This window comes from Anabrus simplex, chromosome 7 (genome assembly GCF_040414725.1).
Source record: "Anabrus simplex isolate iqAnaSimp1 chromosome 7, ASM4041472v1, whole genome shotgun sequence".
In the NCBI taxonomy this organism is placed as follows: Eukaryota; Metazoa; Arthropoda; class Insecta; order Orthoptera; family Tettigoniidae; genus Anabrus; species Anabrus simplex.
In genome coordinates this window covers 91,385,869-91,411,638 of record NC_090271.1, presented here as the reverse complement: position 1 = coordinate 91,411,638, position 25,770 = coordinate 91,385,869, and the positions used below count along the sequence as shown (strand labels likewise).

Genomic DNA, 25,770 nt, shown 5'->3' with positions numbered 1-25,770 from the left:
TGAGAAACGGAGGATCCTGATAAGTACATTAATAACAGTAAAATCAATTGGTCTCACCTCCTTCTACACCCCACCCCCCACCGCCGTTAAGTTTAATTACCGCCACACCCCCCCCCCCCACCAACAAATTTAAAAGAATGCTTGTTTCTTTATGTTTAAGGGAGATTCCAGACACCAATGTTCACGTCTATTACCTTCGGTTTTGAGATGTAAATATCCCCATAAAAATAATTCAATTTCTTTCACTTCCTTTCACACTCCTTCCCCCCCCCCCCCCCCCCCGCCTCCCCTAAGTGAATTTTCCCGCAAAAAGTACTTGTTTCTTTAATAGTAAAGGATCTTCTAAATACCAATTATCACGACTCTGACTTCTTCAGTTTTTGATTTATGTGTCCTCATGAAAGGAATTCAACTCCTTTACACTCCCGCCCTCCAAGATGGTTTCCCCACCAAAACGCGTTCTTATTTGTTTTTAAAGGAGGTCCAAATACGAATTTTCACGTCTGTAACAACTTTAGTTTTTATTAGATGTATGTATTCTCATACAATTAAGTCAATTAATTTTTCAATTCGTTCACCCCCCCCCCCCTTCTTTGGATTTTCCGAGAATACGTGTTTCTTTACTTTTAAAGCAGATTGCAAATATCAAATTTCACGTCTGTAACATCTTCATTTTTGAGATATTAGTAGCCTAATTAAAAGAATTCATCACCATTTTCAGTCATTTTTACCCCCCCCCCCCACCCTCCAACCAAGTGGTATTTCCGAAAACTAAAAGTACACGTTTCTTTATGTTTAATAGAGATAAAAAATACCATTTTTCTCTTCTGTAACATGCTAAGTTTTTTTAGATATACTGTAAAAATTCTCATTTTAAAATTTCACCCCTTTTGAGTTCCCTTTAAGTGGAGTTTCCAAAAACAAATCACCTATATTTCTTTACATTTACAGGAGATTTACACCCACTCTTTACGTCTGTAACATTTTACGTTTCCAAGATATTCTGTAGATAGTCTTTCAAAAAATTCACCCCAATTTGTCACTCCTGTTTAACCGCCATTAATTGGCTTTTCCAAAAACTAAAACATACGTGTTTCTTTATTTTTAAAGGAGATCCCATATGCAAATTATCAGTTCTGTAATATCTTTCGTTTATGAGATATGTGTATCCTCATTAAAGGCATTCAACCCATTTTTCACCCTTTTACACCCCTCCTATTAGGATTTACGGGAAACAAAAGAAATACGTGTTCCTTTATTTTTAGAGGAGATTCTAACTACCAATTTTTACATCTGTAAATTTTAAAGTTTTAAGATGTAGACACACTCATTTTAAAAAATTCACCCCCTCTTTTCACCCCCAATATTTGGATTTTCCAAAAACGAAAAAATGCGTGTTTCTTTACTTTTAAAGTAGATCCAAAATACCAATTTTCAGGTCTGTAATATCTTCAGGTTCTGAAATATAAGTAGCCTCATGAAAGGCATTTAACCCATTATTCACCCTTTTAAACCCTTCCTATTGGGATTTTCCGAAAACAAAAGAATACGTGTTTTTTAATTTTTAAAGGAGATTCTAAACACCAATTTTTGCATGTATAAACTTAAAAAGTTTTGAGATATAGATACACTCATTTTAAAAAATCACCCCCTTTTCAACCCCCCCCCCCCATTAATTATATTTTCCACAGACAAAAATACGTGTTTCTTTATTTTAAAAGGAGATCCCAAACACCAATTTTCAGGTCTGTAATATCTTCAGGTTGTGAAATATAAGTAGACTCATGAAATGCATTCGACCCCTTTTTCAACCTTTACCACCCTTCCTATTACGATTTTCCGAAAGCGGAATATACGTGTTTCTTTATTTTTAATGGAGATTCTAAATACCAATTTTTACATCTATAACTTTTAAAAGTTTTGAGATATAGATACAATCATTTTAAAATATTACCCCCCTTTTCACCCCCCTTAATTGGGTTTTCCAGAAACAAAAAAATACGTGTTTCTTTATTTTTAAAGGAGATCCCAAACACCAATTTTCAGGTCTATAATATCTTCAGTTTCTGAGATATAAGTAGCCTCATTAAAGGCATTCAACCCCTTTTTCACCCCTTTTCACTCCTCCTATTGCGATTTTTCGAAAACAAAAAAATACGTGTTTCTTTATTTTTAATGAAGATTCTAAATACCAATTTTTACATCTGCAAACTTTAAAAGTTTGGAGATATAGATTCACTCATTTTAAAAATTAACCCCCTTTTCACCCTCCCATTAATTGGATTTTACAAAAACAAAAAAATACGTGCTTCTTTATTTTTAAAAGAGATCCAAAGTACCAATTTCCAGGTCTGTAATATCTTCAGTTTCTGAGATATAAGTACCGGTATCCTGATTAAAGGCATTCAACCCATTTTCCCCCATTTTCACCCTTTTTCATCCCTCCTATTGGGATTTTCTGAAAACAAAAAAATACGTGTTTCCTTATTTTCAAAGAAGAATCTAAATACCAATTTTTACACCTGTAAACTTTTAAAGTTTTGAGATATAGATACACTCATTTTAATATTTCACCCCCCTTTTCACCCCCTTAGCGATGGAATATCCAAAAATCCTCTCTTAGCGAGCACCTACATTTTAATATGAATATATCCCCAAAATTTCATTTCTTTATGTCCAGTAGTTTTGGCTCGGCGATGATGAATCAGTCAGTCAGTCAGTCAGTCAGTCAGGACAAGTTATTTTATATATATAGATTTGGCATTTCTGTGTTTATTAAAAGTACCACATTACAACCATTCCAGCATTGACTGCATCGTCCTTTCTAAATTAACCAATCATGTTCCATCCTCTTACATCTATCATCAAGACTGGAACTTTCCTGGAGACTTAACGCTTGCTGATCCCACGTTCCATACTCCTCAAACAACAGACCTTTTGCTAGGAGCTCAAGTTTTTATGCAGCTGTTAATAATGAAACAGAAAACTCAAGAAAACTACCCAGGACTCCAAAACACAAAGCTGGGATGGATCCTCAGTAGTAGCTATCTACGAACAAGAAAGAAAGATGAAGAAACAACAGCTCATCAATGTCTATTCCTATGCATTGACTGCACCCTAGAAAACCAAATTCAATGTCTTTGGAAAATAGACGAGGTGGATGCTATTGTGCACAAATGGCAGTTCATTGCTTCCCATTCTTGAAAAGAAGACAAACGCAATGAAAGGCTTTGCCAGGAATACATGAAGTTCATGTGAGAATATGAGTCTCTTGGCCACATGAAAGATTGGTTTACACTTTATTTTTTGTACGTCCAGGTATGGTTTACATTTTACTTTTGAAGGTGACGACATGTAACTAGTGTCTTGTTCCACCGTTTGGTAGCAGCACACACACACAGGGGCCAACGAATGCACTCGCCATAGCCATTTCATAACAACACTGTCAGCGCAGGATCAGACGACAAGAAAAGCAACCATCAGGGACAGCGCTATACGACTTGGTTCCTGTGGAAAAAAGGCATGACCACTGCAGAAATTCATCAGCGCTTGGTGGTAGTCTGTGGAGAACATGCACCGTCATGGAAAACAGTTTACAATTGGGTGGAAGGTTGGAAAACTGGGCGCACATCGGTGAACAAGGGAATCTGTTCTAGAAGGAATGTGACAGTGTCAACAACAACCAACATTGCCCAGGTCAAACAGGCCATCCAAGGAAACAAATGCATTACATTAATGGAAATGGAGGCAGCCAAGGAAATTAGCCGAAACACCCTGCAGTGGATCGTGCATGACCACTTACAGTTGGGGAAGGTGTCATCCATATGGGTACCTAGACTCTTGTCTGCAGACGAAAAGCAGAGGCGTGTGGACGTGTGCAGAGAACTTTTCCAACGCCATGATCAAGATCAAGCCGACTTCATGGCTAGTTTTGTGACTGGTGATGAGACATGGCTCCATGGCTACCATTGATCAAATGGGATTCACGGTGCTGCCGCACCCACCATACTCTCCCAACTTGGCACCAAGTGATTATCACCTGTTCAGGAACATGAAGAAACATCTGCGTGGTCACAGTTTTGCAGATTTTGCAGAACTGGACACAGCTGTCAAGGCATGGGTACACAGCACTCTGAAAGAATGGTTTCAGGAAGGTCTGGAGAGACTGACACATCAATGGCAAAAGTGCATACAGTTACAAGGAGATTATGTTGAGAAGGTGGACATAACAACTGGTATGTAATGTACTTCATTTGGGTAGAAAAAAATAAAGTGTAAAACAATACAGTACACCCTTTGTACATTCTACATCACGCTGTCATAAAGTACTAAAGTTCAACAACAAAAGGCATATGTTGTTTTCAATGCTTCAGCCAAGACCGACAATGGCGCAAGTCTCAATGATATACTTTTCATAGGACCAACTATTCAAGAATAGCTCTTCTCTATAATCATATGATTTCAAACTCGGCAAATAGCATTCAAAACAGACATAGAAAAAATGTATCGTCAGGTGAACATCAACTTACAATATATATTCTGGAGAGAAAGGCCATAAGAACTGATTAAAACATACGCTTCCACAACCATAACTTATGGAATAGCATCTTCAACATTCCTTACCACAAAATGCATAAAGAAACTCAAGGATGAAGGAGGTACTGACTTCGCTCCTGCAGTAAAGGTCATAAATCAAGACTTCTATGTAGACAACAGTAATTGTGGCATGGATGAATTACAGGAAGCAATCAAAATTAGTGAAGAAGTACAAATCCTTTTCAATCGTGGAGGTTTCAACCTAAGGAAATGGAGCTCTAAATGCCCAGACTTGTTTAATTAAATTCCAGCTCACCTAGAGGAACACAACCAAATCAACTCATAAATGATGATGATAATGATGTAGTAAAACCATTACGGCTCATCTGGATACCAGCTCAGGATCATTTTCAAGTCATATATAACCTATATAAGAAAAGAATATGAACAACATACAGCCACTTCGACAAAATGCATGGTTCTATCCGTAGTTTCATCCATATCTGATCCATTAGGACTTCTAGTACCAGTTGTTATACTATGTAAGATATTCATGCAACATCTATGGCAATCAAGTCACTCATGCAACGATTCATTGGACACAGACCTCATCAGTCAATGGCAAGATCTGTATTTTCAACTTCATTCTATAAATAAAATTAGTATACCGTGACTTGTTTTTGGCAAAAGCATACTATCAAACATCCAAATCCATGGCTTTTGTGATGCTTCTGAGAAGGCCTATGGTGCATTTGTATATGTCAGATATTGTATCAATGAAGGTCGAGTGATGAGAATGCTGCTCTGTGCCAAATCCTAGGTAGCACCGCTAAAACAAATCTCTCTCCCACGTCTGGAGCTTAGTGGGGCCCTTCTCTTGACAAGACTACTCAAGAAAACATTAAGGGCTCTGAATTTGAACTTGACAAGGATCCAGCTGTGGACAGACCCAACATTAGTATTGCCATGGCTATCTTCCTGTCCTACCAAATGGAAAATATTTTGTTGTCAACTGGGTTTCTGAAATCCAGGAAACTGCACCGATTACCAAGTGGCGCCATGTGCCATCCAAGGACAATCCGGCTGACTTAGTATCCAGAGGACTACAAGTGGAAGTAGTCATGAACAATACACTTTGGAGGCATGGTCCTAAATGGTTGAGTCAAGATCCCTTGAGGGGGCCACGATCAAAAATGAATGTTCAAACTAATCTCTCAGAACAAAGAACTTCACGAACTCTTCTTATAGCCATGCATGATGTACTATTTATAAGAAAAATTTCAAAATTACACAAACTACAAAGAGTAGTTGTTTAGGATTTACCTCAAATTTATAATACCAGTATAGTTGGTCCATTATTGGACATTATAAATTTTCCAGCTAACTCATTCCTGGTTGCCAGTGTTTTGCCCCAGTGTGCTAAGTTGGGCTAATCACCAACTGATGAGCCTAACTTAGCACACTGGGGCAAAACGCTGGCAACCAGGAATGAGTTACCTCAAATTGTCGTAAACAATCCACAGAGCAAAATTCACGTACACTATCCGCATCAGAGTCGAACTGCGCCCTCAAATGTTGCATTAAAATTATGCAAAAAGTTGCATATCCTCAAGAACTTGCATCGCTCAAGAGAAATATCAATATGAAGTTATCAACTCATTTAAACCCAATCATAGATCAAGAGGGCATTTTTCATGTCGGTGGAAGAGTGCATGAGGGCATTCATCATGTCGGTGGAAGACTGCATAACGCCCAAATTCCAGAAGAGTCAAAGCACCAGATCATTCTGCATCCAGATCATCATCTGACAAAGCTAAGCATCATAGCAGAATACCTTCGACTACTTCACTCAGCTCTTAATCCCTTCTCTGAGAGAAAAATTTTGAATCCCATCAGCAAAATGAACCGTAAAGAAGCACATTCATGTATGTCTTACGTGTTGCAAGTTGAATGCTGATCATGCCAAGCAATTAATAGGAAATATGCCAAGTGTGCGTGTAACCCCAACACGCCCATTTCTTAACACTGGAATAGACCATGCTGCCCCAGTTCTCATAAAGACTGGTGTGGGATCAAACAAAACTAGACTGAAAGCATATATTGGAATACTCATTTGCCTAGCTACCAAGGTTGTACACGTAGAGGTGATATCTAATCTCACCACAACTCGAACTGCATTTCTTGCCGTTTCCCATCGATTTAGCTCTCGTACAGGTCAACCTCTGAACATTTACAGCGATTACGTCAAGAACTTCATCAAAGCAGCTAAAGAAATCAGGCCTTTCTACAAGACAATGCTCAAAGAAACCAACTCTTGATTGCAATTGCATGCATGGGCCTGACACGTCATTTTATCCCTCTTGCAATGCCACACTTCGGTGGAATCTGGGAGGCAGCTGTCAAGAGTCTGAAACATCACCTCAGGAGAGTGATGGGTTCTCATTGCTTCACCTACAAAGAATTAACCACTCTTACAACACAAATTGAAGCTTGCCTAAACTCGCGTCCTGTCACTAAATTAAATGATGTTCCTTTTGACTCTTCTTACCTCACTCCATCCCAATTCCTTATAGGAAAGCCAATTACTACACTCCCTGATCACGATTATACTTCTCCCACATCACCCCCTTGTTCAGATGGCAATATACTCAGCAGCTCACTCAGAACTTCTGGAAGAGATGGCCAAATGAATATCTCAATAACTTACAGCAAAGGAATAAACAGGCAAAGAAACATCCCAATCTTCAGCCTAGAAACCTAGTCACAATGAAAGAAGATAACGTACCTTCTTATGCAGTGGAAGATGGCAGTAATCAAGAATGAGCATCCCGGTAGCAACTGATTAATTCATGTAGTGACTGTGCAGACAAATGACGGTGAACGTAAAAGGCCTATATTCAAGCTCTGTCCCTTACCAACTGTTTTAAATAGAACTTATCCTTTTTGAGTTTTCATCCTTGCTTGTCTTTTCTTCCTGTTGTTCTCTTGTCTCACACTGACTAACCATTGTAATAGTGATGATAAGGGTACGTAAAACTAGGCAAGCATTCACTCTTAATTCTTATCAGAGGAAGAAATGGAAGAGTTTTGAAAACCCTTTGAAGAATGAAGGTATCAGCACAATGCTGACTAGCACAATGCCACCAACAAAGTTGTTATGAATGCACTTCCTCCAGCATAATCTACCAGCTTCAGTGCAGACTCTGCATTGGCTTAACTACCAAAACTTGAGCTATATGAATGTGTAGCCACTTCAGTATCTGAACACAATACACACCCACAAATCCCATAACATGGACCTTCCTACTCCCATTCACACTCAGCTCTGTTAAACCACATTTGATGATTGCCCTTAGAGATTTCAAAGTTGGATATACGTGGTGTTCAGGTCCAAGGAAATATCCGGCCTTAACATTAAATAACTGCTCCTTTTTCCCATTCTCTTGACCCACCTATCTCACTCCTCACTTTATCTCACAACAGGGTCTACTTTTCAACAATGATGATCACCACCATTCTTATTCTATTACCCACTGATGACAGCTACAGCCGAAAACTTTGGACCCATGTGTTCTCTATCAACTCATGCTTACATGGTAATTTACAGCTCTCTCTCTCTCTCTCTCTCTCTCTCTCTCTCTCTGTTGCCTGGCCAATGCATGTGGAATTTTTAAAATGAAAAGCCATGTTCTAGTGGTTTGGATAACAGGTAAAAATTGAAGTCTTGTGGTATCAACAGTTCGTTACATATAGGTAAAATTACGAGTTTGCCTGCTTGCTTTTTAAATTTTTTTTTTTTTTTAATAGGGACTTTAATTTGAACTGGAATGCTCATTCACAGCAATTGTACAAGAAAAATTCCAGAGTGATGGTATGGCAAAACTTAATGAAATGCACTCCAGCATAAATCATAATCTGGAAAGGTGAATAATATAAATCTTATCTTGTTTGACTTCTAGGAGAGTGACGTATTCATTACCAAGGCCAGGGACCCATCAATCCCCCCCTCAGAAATAAATTTACTTTTACAGGGTCAGCAACATAAAGCGGAACCTTCCTCAGCCTGGAAGCACAGCCTGTACACGGGAGGTGCATGCGTGAAAGGAAATCTGCAGTAAATACATTGTCGCGTAAGCTATTTCTCACTAACTAACAAACAACATAAAACAACACAAAAAATTAAAGTACTTGCATATATACCACCAGGAGAAGTTGAAACTGCCTCCCTTCGTTGTTCAAGCATTTCTGGCACCTGCTTAGGAAACTGTTCATTACCCTTCAGTAACTTTGTACCTATTCAAATAGAACCATACGAAATTTCCATTTCCTCAGCAAGTCATCAAAGTGATTTTGTTGCAGACCTTTCCAGAGCGTTACCAATGTTACCTACAGTTTCTTGTGCGAGTACTGTACGTGGTTTATTACATTTCTTATCAAGGAGACTTCCCGTCTTTTGTAATTTATTTACTAATCTATGAATCAAAATCCGACCTGGAACTTGAACATCAGGAAACTTCTCTTGATCTCCTTACGGCCCTCACACTTTTTGTATGGACGTATGAATCATAAATGAATACTCTTTGGGGAACAAAATACAGATACCCGACTTGAGCCACTTGAGCCATTTTGCTAAATTCACACACTGTACTGTTGTCACCAACGAAACATGTGCCACGTTTGCAAATGTTCAACAAAACCTGAAACCTGGCACGGTAGCACGGCCTTGAGTACATCCGGCACTGTATTTAGTCACCGGCCGACTCACTCACTCAGGAATTCCCACGCACGGGATGGAGCGGTTCCGCTTTATTCTGCTCACCTGGTATAACCTAATATCATAACAACAAATTAATATCATAAATTGTGTGATACTTTACGTACCACTAGCATCAATAGCCACTGCCATCAGCTGAAATATACATACAATTTTGTGTCACTCCCAGAATTCAACACAGACAGATATTACCAACTACAGCACATTAAAAACTCCTAAACCAATGATGTTAAATTAATATGAACACACAACTAAACAAAGTCCAAACCTTTATACTGATAATAAACCATTTGTGATAATTTTTTTAATCCACTTTTGCCACACTTTGTTCAGCATATATGCTGAAAATAATCCAATGGCAGTCACTAGTCATTTTTCTGAGGCATGGGATGGACAAGGGGGAGATAATGAGAGTACAAGGAGCTGGAAGTCAAGCAAAGAAGACTAAGTTGTTAGTGTTAAACAGTAGAAGTATTGTAAGGAAAGGAATAGAATTTGGTAACTGAATAGATACGCTATATTTACCAGAATTTTTACATTTTATTTATTGTGTGGATTTTAGTGCTGGGAGTGTCTGAGGACATGTTTGGCTCTCCTAGTTCAGGTCATTTTTCTATTTGATGCTCGAGGGCGACTTTCATGTGCGGATTTGAGATGATGATAATGGGGTAGGGGAAGGGTGAAACACGATATCAACATATATCCTACACCTATTGAATACCACCAAAGGATCTGCTCAAAACCTAACATACCCATCCAACGAAAGCACCATCAACAGCTTCATATGCCCTAACTCCATATGAACACTGTGGAGGGGTTTGGAATCTAGTGATTGGAAATTGTATACCACCGCCTCTTCTACCCAGCCAACAACATTCTGAAGGTGATTTTATTTTTTTCCACCAATGGGACTTCAACTGGCTAACCACGGTGTCAGACCATATGGACTTGATGCCTTAACGACCATGACTACAAGGCAGGCTGATTGTAATCAGAATTGAATCATGGCTGAGAAGAGACATTATGGATGCGGCTCCCAGAACTGGAGTGTTCGTCACTGATATAAGACAGAATCAATAGGAGGGGTAGTATTCATACTGTTGAAAAAAAAAAATTGCAAGCTATGAAAAAGTTATGGACGAGAATCACAAACTTTTAGGTGTAACACTCATATCTAAAGATAATGGCCAACTTGATGTTTCTGGGGGTACACACCTCAACAGGGTGATGCTGATGCAGAATTATTTGGTAAGATAATCAGCTATTTGGGGAAAACACAGAAAGGAACATGATTGTAGCAGGTGATCTCAATATACCAAATGTTAACAGGAAAGGTAATGCAAATTTTTAAAAAAGCAAGACTAACAAATATTAAACAAGTTAATCCGGGAAGGGCAATGGAATCGGAAAGTTGTGGAACCCACTAGAGGGAAGAATATTCTAAATGTGGTACTGGTAAAACCAGATGAACTCTATACAGGAACTGAAGTGATAGATGGTATAAGTGATAGTGAAGCTCTTTTAGTTACAATTAAAATGTGATAGAAAGGAAGTTTATAAAAGTAGAACTATTAAACATTACCATGTGGTTGACAAGAGAGGCATGAGGGACTTCTTAAAAAAGTAATTATAATGATAGAAAATAGTAAATAAAAATTTAAACAGCCAATGGGATGGTTTTAAAGCAAAATATTGTTGAGGAATATGAAAACACACATGAATTCCTAAAGGTGGTAAGCCAATGGCAAAGACCAACTATATTATACCATAGAAATAAAAAGATTAAGAAGAGGTGAAGGTTGAAAAGAAATAGAGTTAGGAATGGATGTGAAAATAAGGAGAAATTGAAGGAGTTTAATGTGAAATTGAATTTAGCAACAACAAGAATAATATTATGGTAAGCATAATTCAAAGTCATATAAATAAGTTTTAGTGAAAAATTAAAAGGTATGAACAGATATTTTAAGGCAGAAACAGATTCCAGGAAGAACATTCCAGAAATAATTAATGAAAAAAGAAGAGAATGTAGATGTAAAGATTTACAGAAGACAGAAGTATTTAGTCAGCAGTATATAAAGAAGTTGAGTATGAGGATAATGTTCAGGTAGAGGAGGTGAATAATACTGGCAAATTACTGAAATTAATCTATGATAATAAAGATTGACAAAATATTACAAAAGCTGAAGGCTAGAAAAAGCAGCTGGGATTGATAATATTTCTGGGAATAATAATAAAGCCAATGGGTCGGGATATAGTAACGTATCTGAAGTAGCCTACTTATTTAATTAGTCTGCATGAAGGAACAATACCAAATGAAATGAGAGTTGCAATAGTATCCCCAGTGTACAAAGGAAAGTGTCTTAAAATAAAGCAGATAATCACAGGCCAGTCAGCTTGTTATGTGTTCCATGTAAGTTTTGGAAAGCATTTCTTTAAAAATTATATTAAAGAGGTTTGCAAAATTGCTAAATGGTTTGATATAGACTAGGGCAGTTCAGATTCAGGAAAGATTATTTCCGTGAGGCTCAAGTTGCAGCCTTTTAGCAAGATATAGAAAATATTTAATAATCAGGGGACCAAATGGAATGAATTGCCATTGACCTATCAAAGGCTTTTGATACGGTAGATCTTGGGAGACTGCTCACAAAAATGAGGGTAATTGGACTAACTCAGAAAATTTGAGTAGGTGAAGCATCTGATCCTGAAAATAATAATTTTTTTTTACAATTGGCTTTACGTCGCACCGACACAGATAAGTCTTATGGCGATGATGGGATAGGAAAGGCCTAGAGTGGGAAGGAAGTGACCATGGCCTTAATTAAGGTACAGCCCCAGCATTTGCCTGGTGTGAAAATGGGAAACCATGGAAAATCATCTTCAGGGCTGCCGACAGTGGGGTTTAAACCCACTATCTCCCGGATGCAAGCTCACAGCTGTATGCCCCTAACTGCACAGCCAACTCGCCCAGTCTGAAATAATTAAGATAGGAGTTCTGCATAGCAGTATTACTGGATCTTATACATGAATGGTATGAGTTAAGAACTGGAATCACAGGTAAAGCTTTTTGCAGATTATGGCATACTGTTTATAGAGTAATAAATAAGTCACAGGATTGTAAGCGACTGCAGAAAGATCTCAACAAAGTTGTGAAATGGACAGCAGACAATGGTATGATGGTAAATACGGTCAAAAGTCAGGTTGTAAGATTCCTCAAGAGGATAAGTCTCTCCATTTCAATTACTGTGTTGTTGGAGTGACAGTACTGCATGGGTATCACTAAGTACTTAGGTGTTAATATATGGACAGATCATCATTGAGATGATCACATTAATGAGGTTGTAAATAAAGGAAACAGATCTCTTCATATGATAATGAGGGTATTCACAGGTTGTAGTAACGATGTTAAGGAGAGGGAAAATAAGTCACCGGTAAGACCCCCATTAGAATAGAACTACAGTTCCAGTGCATGGGACCCTCATCAGGATTACTTGATTTGAGAACTGGAGAAGATCCTAAGGAAATCAGCATGATTTGTTGCAGGCGATTTCTGGCTAAAGAGTAATGTCCTGAGCTATCAGTGGAGAGATGGCATGGAATGACATTAGGAGGCGAATAAGCTTGAATGGAGGTTTTAAAAATACAGACGATCAAGATATAAAATTGGAATTTAAGAGAACAAATTAGGGCAAATATTAATTTATAGGAAGAGGAATTAGGGATTGGAATAATTTACCAAGGGAGATGATCCATGAATTTTGATCTGCTTTGAAATCATTTAAAAGAAGACTAGGTAAACAAGTGATAGGGAATCAGTCACCTGGGCGACAGCCCTAAATGCATGTCAGTGGTGATCGAAAATTAAAAAAAACATGCATCCACCTTATGTGAGTGTAAAGAAACCAATGGTGAAAAAATATCATCTCTCAACTTGTGCACACATTTCCTCAGAAGGTAGGAGTTCCTACAAACTGAGTAATATCCCTACCGACAAATGAGTATCAATACAGCAGTATGTGCAAGAGCAGTGTGAGTCATGCAAGCTGGAGTGCAGTTTGTCAAGTTTTATGGAACAGTGTGCTACAAGAATTTCACAAGGGCTGAGGAGGTTCAGAAATGCCAAAGGATAGCTCTTACAGGATTTTACTTGGGAAACAGTGTCTTCTTGAAACTGGGAATACACACACTTCCCTCAATACCCATTTATTACTGTACACTTGTAAACTTGCCAGATCACTGAGTATGCAAACACACTAAACATCCACAGAGAACAAATTCAGGTCAGTTCATATACGGCAGCCGAGTGAACCTACATGCAGCTGTAGCAGAGATCTGAAACTACAGCACTGCTGATGAGAAGGCACTGACTAGGAAATCTCAGAATTGTATACAGAAGAATAATCTTAAATTTTATGATGGTATAATTTCCTCACCAAGAGTTATTTTCAGAACTTTTTAACATAACTCTTACTAAAACCTTTGAGATAATATGTAAAAAGACTGCATTTAACACTATAATATATTTTATTCCAAAATAATTTTAAATAAAACTGGTTGCAAAGGTACTCATGATCAGTCACATTGTAATCTTGAAATGAAAATTAAATCCTTACTATCTGAATGATTGTTAATGTGGTGTGTATTACGGCAAAGCCCAGGAAATTAACCAGATAAGGCTAAAATCCTCAACCCAGGCAGAAATTGAACCATGGACCCATTGAACCGAAGATTATGGTGCTGGCCATGCTGCCAAGGATTCAGTTAATTTCACATTATTTACCAGGTTTGCATATTCTGAATAGTGTATTTTGTGTACTTTTTTCAGGCCATACCTTCTATGATACAGTGGCTGGATGGTTTGGATTTAAGTATATAGATATGTTTTTTTTTATCACGTGTATTTATGTATAGTACTTATATTGTATACGTGTCATCTTTCAATCTGGTATAAATACTGTAGTTCTGTGTGTAAAAGTCATGTGATAAATAAATAAATATATATTACAGAGAAATTGTTATTTACTGTAGTTACTCTATATGTCCTCTTACTATAATTTGAACAATATTAATGTTAGTTTATTTTCCTTGTTTTTATTGTTATTCATCATGTATGGCCATTGGCTGCAACCAAGTTAGTGATAATGATAATCTTCATCCCTTGACCAGTGAAAAACAAAAACAACTACTTTAATCACACACTGAAGGTACCTATGTCATCAAACCAGTTCTTATACCCTGCCTGATGACCATAATCGTTAAGGCATCCTTTTTTGAATGGTCTGACACCGTGGTTAGCTAGTTTGAGTCCTCAGACACATCCAGCACAAAAAGCCATGTCTTAAATTATAGTGCTATTAAAACAACGTGCGTGTTCTGACAGATCCCAGCGTGGTAGTAAATGGTGGCAGTTACTATGGCAACCAGTACACGCCTCCTGTTTAAGCCAATCCTAGCTCGACACGCGCTCTCCCTTCTCCTACCCCCTCTGTGTTAAAGCTCCGAGTGGCGGTCGGTCCAAGATCCACGTTGCCAAATAGTATACCGTAGCACATGTGGCTGGGCTATATAACAGTGTCTGCTTTGAGTGATATCATTATCTATATAGCGAGCTTTTGAAACCAGCTAAATATTTATAGTGCTATTGTGTTCGAGTTAATAAGTGTATCGTTATCAAGACTGGCATTTTAGTGTAGTGTAAATTTTAGTATTGTGTAGTATAGTGTCATTTTTAAAACCTTGTCATTTACTGAACTGCAATATGTTGCAACCTGTTCAGAGCGCCGCTAAACTTCAACGAGGCCGACCAAGAATTCATTCACCTCGATAAAAGGCAAGCGTAATGGGGAGGCATGTCTTAGTTATTCATGGTCAAGCTCACGATATGGTGCGTGCCTTACGAGAATATTTTGAGTCTGAAAGGGAAAACGGAGGCCTACTGATAGACATTAACAAAGTTGTAGGAAGAACAGCAGCAGCGTTAAATATATCTCAAGCTACAGTAATTAGAATAGGGGGACTGGGTGAGTAAAGGAAGAAAAGGACCCTTGGGAAGAAGGCGAAAGAGAGGGAGTGAATGTATCAGGACTATCACATGATGGTGTTTCCAGTATTTTTCGAAATGTTGCTAATCTTAAAATAATAATCATAAATCATTCTTCTTCTGTGCTACCTTCTCATTAAGGTGGACAAAGCATGTGAGTTTTTAGAAATTAAGAATCACGACCTGTGGTTATAATATATAAGGTTTTCTTTGCTTCGGATTTCAATAAAAAGAGATCCCGTGACCAATGGTCGCAAGTTTAAAGGCTCTCGAAACGACAAGGTGAAAGATAGACTTTTACTTCTCACAGCTGTAATTTAAATTATAACTGGCATCTTAAATTGTGCCGACGCCTATGACAGGGTCCGACTGATTTCTCCTTTTTATATATACAAAAATCTTAGATATTTCTCCCATCCTCACCCGGATTTGTACCCAGAATGTTGAGCACGGGCCAGTCAAAGTGCCATTCTGCTACTGAAATCTACCTAAAAATAAGGTCAATCTTCCTGAGATAGACTGATAAAACCCTATGAGGGAGGGGGATGAGGATTATGTCTTATGGTCTCTGAGCTGATAAAATTACTGCTGAGCCACCTTGGAATAATAGCATCAATATTTAATATTATTCTAATGCTCTCATGATTCCCGTACATGGATATTGATATCCGCAGCGCCTAGCGCAGAACGAGAGCTATTGATTGTGATGTAGTAATCCCAGCCAGATCAAATGGCAACATAGCGCTCGCACTCCTTTGCTCGGCGCCTCGTGCTGCGAACTGTCAGAACACTCACGTTGTTTTAATTGGACTATAATATAGTTCCTATACCTATAGACCCTTTCAGTTGGATAACAAAATACTTTCAGTCTTATTCTCAGTTTATCTCTGTTTCAGTTATGACATAATTTAAATATTCCTTGTCAAGCCAGGTTCTCTCTCTCTTTTATCCAACAAATCTATATATTAAAAGAGTTTACTAAAAACAGCTTTGGCAAATTCATCCATTCGTTCTATTGTACCTATTTGCTTCATTTTTGTTTTATTCTCTCTGGAGTTAGCTGCCGCTGAGTCATGAGACACTGATAGGTCTCTGAGTTTAGACAACTTTGAGTAATCATAAAATCAAATCATTAAATTATTACTCCAATAATTGCAGGCGAAGGCTTACCCTAACCTGCAATACATTCTGTACTTGGCAGGTTACTAAGCGACTAACACTTTCATTAATAATCTGATGTGTGTGATTTTCATCCTTACTAATGTGATTGCATGCAGCCATGTTTGATTACTATCTGTCAAGCCAGAGATTATACACTTTCTCTGATCACAGAAGAATACTCTTCTCTGCTAGATACTCTTCGAATCTCTAATCTTTCCCAGCTTATATTCAACAGATGGCAGAGCGTTCCTAATAACGTACATGCTATGAAGAGAAAAAAGTCCATGTACAAACAGACCCCATCATGACATACGCCTAGACATTATCTGGGAACCGGGCGAGTTGGCCGTGCGCGTAGAGGCGCGCGGCTGTGAGCTTGCATCCGGGAGATAGTAGGTTCGAATCCCACTATCGGCAGCCCTGAAAATGGTTTTCCGTGGTTTCCCATTTTCACACCAGGCAAATGCTGGGGCTGTACCTTAATTAAGGCCACGGCCGCTTCCTTCCAACTCCTAGGCCTTTCCTATCCTATCGTCGCCATAAGACCTATCTGTGTCGGTGCGACGTAAAGCCCCTAGCAAAAAAAAAAAAAAAAAAAAAAAATTATCTGGGAACACCTATCGAAGGATAACCTAGCTACACTAGAGAGAGTGAAGGCTGTGTATCTAAAATATTCTCTGCCTGGCAAGAAACGCTCCTTCGAGACTAACCTATGAGCTCACAAGACAACCGTTCTCTGTAGAAGAACTGCAATTAAAAATAGCATTGCCTTCTACGACACAATATCAAGCTTTACATCAAGAACTGCAGGATGAAAAAGCGAATATATGGGTAGAGTTTTACCAAACAGTCGGCATGATGTCAAAATAAATAACTGTGACTACAAATTGCGGCATATCATAACGCGCTTCTTTAAACCTTTGAAAAGGGCAGGCAAAACAATATGATTACGACAGACATATCAAAACGAGTTATCTGACCTATTTATAACGAATGCTGTGGAGCAGCACAGGCCCTCTAGTTTATATTATTAGAGAATTGTTGATTAAAGGTAAAAAATATATATATTTTACTCCTTCATACTGCCATCAACTGAAGTGGTGGTGGTATGTTTTGCTTTAAGGACAAGTACAATTAGGTAATGGGAGAGAACAAACAAGTACAAATCTAAAAAGACAAACATTGATCAGAATATGTAATGAACAAAATGACAGGTCAGTGTGAGAAGAGGGGGAAATAGAAAGCACTAAAGGATAAGGACAATCTATACATCTTCATATACTCATGTCTTGAAATACATTGGCTCTCTCCTTATCAGTCCTAATTGTTTTTCTACATTTATTCTTCTCAGCCCCAGTCGAGCTCATTTCTGCTTCCCAGCTTCACCAGGAGGACAGGCTTCAGCACTTATTGTATAGGCTATTTATTTTTATTTCTCCCTCATCTCACAATGCCCTGCTATTGTGTCTTTCCTACAATGTATTCCTTTTCATTTTTCATGTTCCCATCTTCCTATATATGACTGGACCAGTACAATTAATCATCCTCTCTTTTATCTAAAACGCAAGAGAAAAAGAAGAAGAGATCTGATCATTCAATTAATGGAAGTATCAACAAAAGAAAGGGAAGAGTCACTAAGGACGTGAATTGAATTACTACACACGCCTGGTACACCAAACACTGTTGATCAATAGAAGCCGGATGGGATAGATAAACATGAGGAGCCTCGCACAAGTAAATGAGAGCAATGCCAGTCTCATTTAGCAGCCCATGGTTACCACATGTAGCTCCAAAGCTAACACGTTGAGTACCAAGTACGTGAGAGCACTCAATTTCTTCAACTTCACATCCCCATATGGGGTCGTACGTTTGTTCAAAATCAAGGACTGTGTGAACTCATTTGGGTGTGCTGTACAAAGCCTCTTCCTGCTGTCTGTTGACTGTCTATTTAAGTAAGTACGTAGTCCACCTTTCTTTTGTCAGTTACTGCTTTGGTGCGACCCCATGTGGGTACATCAGAGTGCTTTGTAAGCTCACAAAGTCATTGCCCATCTTGTGGGTTATTTGTGTAAGTGTGCAGTGCTATTAAGTTTCTTGTGGGAGTTAGTTTGTCCATTACTATCTTTAAATCATGATGAGTAAATTGGACAGTAAAAGACTTAGTGTAGATAGTCTGGATGATTTATTGAACAAGTTCTACAATGAACTTATCAAAGAAGAATGTAGTTACAGTGATTTTGAACCAAGTACAGATGATGAGAATGTAGAAAGTATTCAGAAAGTGCTGAACGTTTGTCTCAAAGTGGTGGGGTTTGGATGATACTACTACAACTACTACTACTACTACTACTACTACTACTACTACTACTACTACTACTACTACTACTACAACGACAACGACAACGACAACAACAACAACAACTGGGGATCTTGCATTGGCGCTCAGTGTGGCATTCCTTGTCATGGGGCAGAGGCACTTAACACAGGGATGGCTAATGATTCCGAAGCCGCACGTTACAACATTTATTGTTTATTTGTTACGAATGAAGTAATAAATTTAATGGTAGTGGAAACGAACCATAATGATCAGCATGCTTTAATGACCAAGCATTAAGTATATCAAGCCGGCTTAACGAATGGATGGACACATCGGATGAAATGAGGAAATTCCTTGGTGTGGCTTGTGGATGGGCCTTGTCCAACTGTCATCCTTTGCATGTTATTGGAGTGATAAGACTGTTTCCTATACAATCATCAGGACATTAACTACTGTACAAGTGTGACCCATTTTCACACCAGGCAAATGCTGGGGCTGTACCTTAATTAAGGCCACGGCCACTTCCTTCCAACTCCTAGGCCTATCCTATCCCATCGTCGCCATAAGACCTATCTGTGTCGGTGCGACGTAAAGCCCCTAGCAAAAAAACGAAAAAAACCAAAATTTAAAAAAAACCAAGTGTGACCACGGATGGGGGTAGGGGGAAGTATGAGTACAATTACAATGAGTTGAGATAAAGATTCCACCTAATCAATACATATTTATTATGTGTGACTATTTATACATCACAATGCTCAGCCACTTATAGTAAAAACTTGACAAAACATTAGACTCTGTATATTATATATGTCATTGTATGAATGTATGTATCTATGTATGTATGTGTGTGGGTGGGTTTGTACTGCATCTCCTCCTAAACCAATGAAGCGATTTCAACCAAATTTGGTACACTTATGACTTAGTATCAGGAGAAAAACCACGTGGGGGTAAGACACCCCAAACACCCTCAGGGGCATGGGGCAAGGTATAAAAATAATAGAAAATAGTGTTGAATCCATACTTTTTGGCTAATTTAAATTTAAGAATTTCATCTTGTGTCCGTGTTGAAGTGAGAATAACAGAAGTAAACTTAAAAGATCCACCTTTTCAATACAAAATATGTTATTCTGATTACAACATTTTACTTGGTTTGCTTAACTTCTCAATTCTGATTTTTAAGCCTAAATATTGATAGGTTATCAAACTTGCCTGGTTGGCTGCCTCATTTAAATTTAAGAATTTCATCTTGTGCCCGTATTTACTTGGTTTACCTAACTTCCCCGTACTGAATGGACAAGGTACGTCTAAGAGAATTTCAAAATTCACTAAAATCTTGAATGTCACGTGACACGTGTTTTCTCTTTCAGATGCTATCTTCAACAACCTGTATTGACATAATTCACAAAAATATATACAGTTTATGAGGTTCTACAAATGTCAATTAACCACACCTCAATTTCAAATTCCCAGAAAATGACAGAAGTTTAAAATTTAACGCAGGCATCAACTCTATTGAAGCTCTGTCAAGAAAAACTGGCAATTTATCCTCAGCATCATCTAATTACCCAGATTTGTGCGTTTCAACCGATAGCACTCATGTGACATTCAAGATTATAGTGAATGTTGAAATTCTCGTAGAGTACTTTCCACAGACTCAACTAATCAAACGGGATGAATTTGACATTCATCAAAATATTATCTTATCTAAGGTGAATGTCATTAGAAATGATTTTAATTTTTTGGAATTTATACCTGTTGTGATGTCACCAGATGCAAAATTTTACTTATTTTACTTTTCAAGACACATCAAACTTCACAACACAGCTCAATGAGCACTTCACTCAATTTTAAGTATAAGTTTCATCATTGTTTTCTGTAGCCTATATATACAGAGTCTAATGTTTTGTCAATTTTTTTACTATAAGTGGCCTAGAATGATCATTATATGATTGGAACTAGTCCCGCAGTGTGATGTACATATAGTCGCACATAATAAACATGTATTGAGTAGGTGGGAATCCTTATCTCAACACACTGATACGATGTGCCTGTACAATTCGTAATGACCAATACGACCATGGGGTCACACTATTTGACCAAATATATCTGCATTTCAGCGATCACTTGATTGGTTAAGCCTGTGAAAGTTTTGGCACCAAGGAGTAACTTGGCACTATTAGCTCACAGCACTGGACTGCAGTTCCAAGAACTTCGGTCTGACACTCAACATGTTAAGAGTCTCAGGGAACACACATCGGTAACCTCTAGAAGGTTGCTCCTAACATTCAACTATCAATCAAAGAACAGGTCCACCAAGTAACTTGGGGCTGTGTTATCATCTGAATCTAGCAATCTTCTACACATAAAAACAGAGTCACTTTGCATCTAGCCTAGTTATCTCCAACATGGAACATACAGATTGACTTACAGCAGAAGTCTGAATATCACCAAAGCAAATTGTTGGAATTTTAAAGAAAATGAGAAATAGATAAAGAATAGGCCAAGGCAAAATAATAAGGTGGAAAAGGATAACTGCTAGTAGTCAAAGAAGAAAGATTTGATAGAAATTTTTTGCTGGAAGTTTGAACCTCACATGGAGAGAAAAATTAAAAACAAAAAGGGTCAATGATTATACAGTAGAAAAGAGTTGCACTTCCTTACCCTTAACACAAATTTAGAAGTAAGAGAAGGATAGAGGAGAATTTTTTGCATAAAGCTAAATTTGTTGGATAACTGAGAAGTTTGTGGGAAACACCAGAAAATATTTTTTTACAACAGCTTGTAACAGAAAGGCTCTGAATGTAGGCCTATCTACCACAAAGAATTGTGACATGAGATTAATACATTTCGGATAAATTAACAGAAACAAAAGACTGGTAAGTAGGCCTAATTAATTTAGCTCAATATCAAACATATATTTTCACCATCAGAATGTTGGCCAACAGGATAGGAGAAGTGGTGGTTTACATTTTCTAATCACTAGATTGCATGCCAAAAGTCTGGTTTCAATTCCAAACCTCTCTGCAGTGCTCATATGGAGTGAGGGCATGGTCAATGGTGATTCGTCCGTCGGATGGAACGTTAAGCCTTGAGGGGACCCCTTGGTGCTATTCGACAGGAGTAGGCTATGTGCCAGGGTTTCGCTCTCTCCCTTCCAACTATCATATATCGCATCATTAATTTTATATTATTAATCATTTACTTTAAATTAATTTACATTATTAACTCCTCTGATGAGACTGATGTCAGGAAGCGCATCCAGTCGTACAAAAACTCGCTACTAAGATTAATCTCACTTCATACCCGACCCCGTAGAGGAACGGGACAAGGGTTGTACATACATACATAAGTAGAATGACAATGACTTACGAAAATACAAACCCAATGCACACAACCAAATAACTACATGCCGCATTACATACATGGCGTTGCCAGAAGTTTTCAGTGTTTCTTCTTCAACCTTGGTACCGTCTAGTTGAACTTGTCGCGAAACACAGCCAAAAAAATATTGGGAATATAATAAAATGACAATAGCAATCAATGACTGGCACAATTCGGAGTTTGAAATAACCACGTCAAAGAGCTAAAGACTCATTCCAAGGAAGGCTCTAACAGTCATGCATTCTCGGTGATTGTCACTTGTTCAAAATGAAATTCCTTGAAAATCCAGTTTTATTCTATAATCGAATAATTTCGGGAAAACGATATAAAAAGGTCTACAAAACTATATAATTAAGTCAACAAATGAAGGTTCTTCCTCATTCGTGGTTGTCGCAAGAAAGCAAAGACGCACTGGAAAGATTATAGTGAAAATATTTCATATTCGTAAGTTGGATACCTGAAATGAGATGGCGGCATGTTGCTATGGAAACGTACTTGGCGTCTAACGATGGTTTGCCAAGTAGCCTAGTAGCCTACCTTGGCTCCACAATACAAATACCTTGCATGAAACAGTGGTGAATAATTGTGGACGTTCTATGATTTTTGGCTCGCAGATTTCTATAAGAGCATTTAAATCTTGGCATATTAAGTTAAATTCTTCAATGTTTACTAGATAATGTACTGAAAGGAATTCCTCGTGTTTCACAGTAGCGTTCGTTTTCGAAAAACACAAACATAACAATCTAATATGACCTAAAGAATGTGTAGAAATAATTCCGAGAGAACAACGGATACGAATTTGTGTTTTTTACCTGTCGGAGATGATTAGCACAGTGTTATTTGTGAGAATATTTTCGACTTTTCCCTGTAGATGGTAGCGGTAGAATACCGTACCGTATAGAGCTGGGAGCGGTAGGAGCAGAGCGGAGCAGTTGTTTTCGCTCTTCCTCCAGAGACCTCAGATTGAATTCACTGGCGGAAATTTCAAATGCTTTAATGTGGGCAATGTTTTTTTTTTTTTTTTCCTAGGGGCTTTACGTCGCACCGACACAGATAGGTCTTATGGCGACGATGGGATAGGAAAGGCCTAGGAGTTGGAAGGAAGCGGCCGTGGCCTTAATTAAGGTACAGCCCCAGCATTTTCCTGGTGTGAAAATGGGAAACCACGGAAAACCATCTTCAGGGCTGCCGATAGTGGGATTTGAACCTACTATCTCCCGGATTCAAGCTCACAGCCGCGCGCCTCTACGCGCACGGCCAACTCGGGCAATGTTGTAATGGTGATCTTGGGTGGAAATATAATTTAGGTTTCAGTACTAATTCCACTGACGCATGTTTTTCCTACGCTTGTCATTCAAATGCTGCAGTCGTTTCAAGATTGCTGCATTATTTGTTACGCTATGAATAACAGATTTTGATCTGTTGAAATTCAGTTTGCAATAGGTGCAGGTGGATAGAATAATGTAGATTGAATATTGCCATACATTATACCCTTGCAAATACATTTACAATATTATTAATAGTAAAAATGTTTAAGTAATAATTATATTCCATTGCATGTGAACAAGTATTATATACTTACATGAATTATAGGCCTACTCGTTGCTCACTTATTACTGAAGAGTAAGAACTGATTGGATTTGTTTATATGCTGTACTGGACTGAGTAGTTCAGACGGTAGAGCGCTGGCCTTCTGAGCTGAAGTTTGCGGTTTCAATTTTGACTTTGCTCGGTGGTACTTGAAGGTGCTGAAATGCGATAGTCTTACGTCGGTAGCTGTCCGGCACATTAAAGAACTCCTGTGGGACAAAATGCCGACAACTCAACGTCGCAGTAAAACACAGAAGTGGTTAGTGGGACGAACAATAATAATAATAATAATAATCTTCATTTCAGTTTTCCCTCCAGGATTGGTTTTACTTTCGGACTCAGCGAGGGATCCCACTTCTACCGCCTCAAGGGCAGTGTCCTTGACTTTGGGTCGGGGATACCTTTTTTTTTTTTTTTATGTCACACCAACACAAATAGTTCTTATGGCGTCGATGGGATAGGAAAGGCCTGGGAGTGTGAAGGAAGCGGGCCGTGGCCTTAATTAATGTACAGCCCCACTGATGCATGTGTGTGAAAATGGGAAAACCACCTTCAAGGCTGCCAACAGTGAGGCTCGAACCCACTATCTCCCGGATGCAAGCTCACAGCTGTACGCCCCTAACCGCACGGCCAACTCGCCCGTTGGTCGGGGATACAGCTTGGGAGGAAGACCAGTACCTCGCCTAGGCGACCTCACTTGCCATGCTGAACAGGAGCCTCGTGGGTGGATGGGACGTTGAGAAGGAATAGACAACGAAGACGGAAGGAAGCGGCTGTGGCCTTACGTTAGGTACCATCCCGACATTTGCCTGGGGGAGAAGTGGGAAACCATGGAAAACTACTTTGAGGATGGCTGAGGAGGGAATCGAACCCCCCTCTACTCAGTTGACTTCCAGAGGCTGAGTGGACCCTGTTCCAGCCCTCATACCACTTTTCAAATTTCGTGGCAGAGCTGGGAATCCAACCCGGGCCTCTGGGGTTGGCAGCTAATCACACTAACCATTACACCACAGAGGTGGACAATAATAATAATAATAATAATAATAATAATGTATTATTTCATAATATAATCATTATATTATAATAATGTTATATAATTATATATCATATAATAAAATAATATGCAATTATATAATACTGTAATATAATAATAATAATAATAATAATAAAGTGAGCACACATTCAGTACGGTCGGGTTCCTCCTTCCTCCGCTCGCCTGATGAAACACTAATTGATTTCTAGGCAACAGTTTACTACTGGAGAATACCGGATGGAGCGCTGCACTCGCACTACCGATTGCAATCATAGGAGCAACTGCTCTGTTCCCAGCTCTATTAGAATGCCTAAAACCATGGTATCCCTGCCTGTTGTAAGAGGCAACTGAAAGACTCAACTTTGTAACATGCGTTGGCGACTGTGAGGCCCTTAGCTGAGTCAGCATTGCTGCTACTTGTATTATCCCCTTGTGAATGGGGACAGTAAGAGTTCATCCATGGAATCCCATGCTTCTTGTATGAAGGGACCCCAAGAACTCTCAAATATGGATGTGGTTTTGTGTCCAAAAAGTCCTAGCTGAATCTGGCATTATTTCCACTTGTGCTAGCCTTCTCACTATCATCTTTCCTAACTGAGCACAACAGTATTATGTTTGCGAGGCCTAGGGAATCATTTTCATGCTCTGCTTGGACAAAAAGAGAATGGTTGCCCAAACGTACTTCCTATTTTTAGATCTCATTTATTCTGGTTTTTCCTAAATGTAATCTTTTTGTTTATTAATTAGAAAAGAATGTGCTAATTTCACTCTTGGTAAAATTATGAAGTGTCCCATTGAGTACTAGAATGCAAGAGTGAGCTAACCCACACAGACATGGAACAGATATTTTGAGTTTGTCTTTCTTTCATGAAATTGAGCACATGTCAGTCACATCTCTCTTTTGTAAGCAATTATAGTCCAAAAAATATAGGGAAATTAAA

General features: G+C 38.5%; 1 protein-coding gene across 1 annotated transcript in view; it reads right to left on the bottom strand.

The window, feature by feature from the left end:
• Window positions 1-22,367, bottom strand: part of LOC136876925 (26S proteasome non-ATPase regulatory subunit 6) — a 28,456-nt gene extending 6,089 nt beyond the window's left edge. Inside the window, exon 1 of the mRNA XM_067150683.2 lies at window positions 22,248-22,367. The gene's annotated coding sequence lies outside the window, so the exon portion shown is untranslated. The remainder of the gene's footprint in view (window positions 1-22,247) is intronic.
• Between the last annotated feature and the right edge of the window lie 3,403 nt (window positions 22,368-25,770).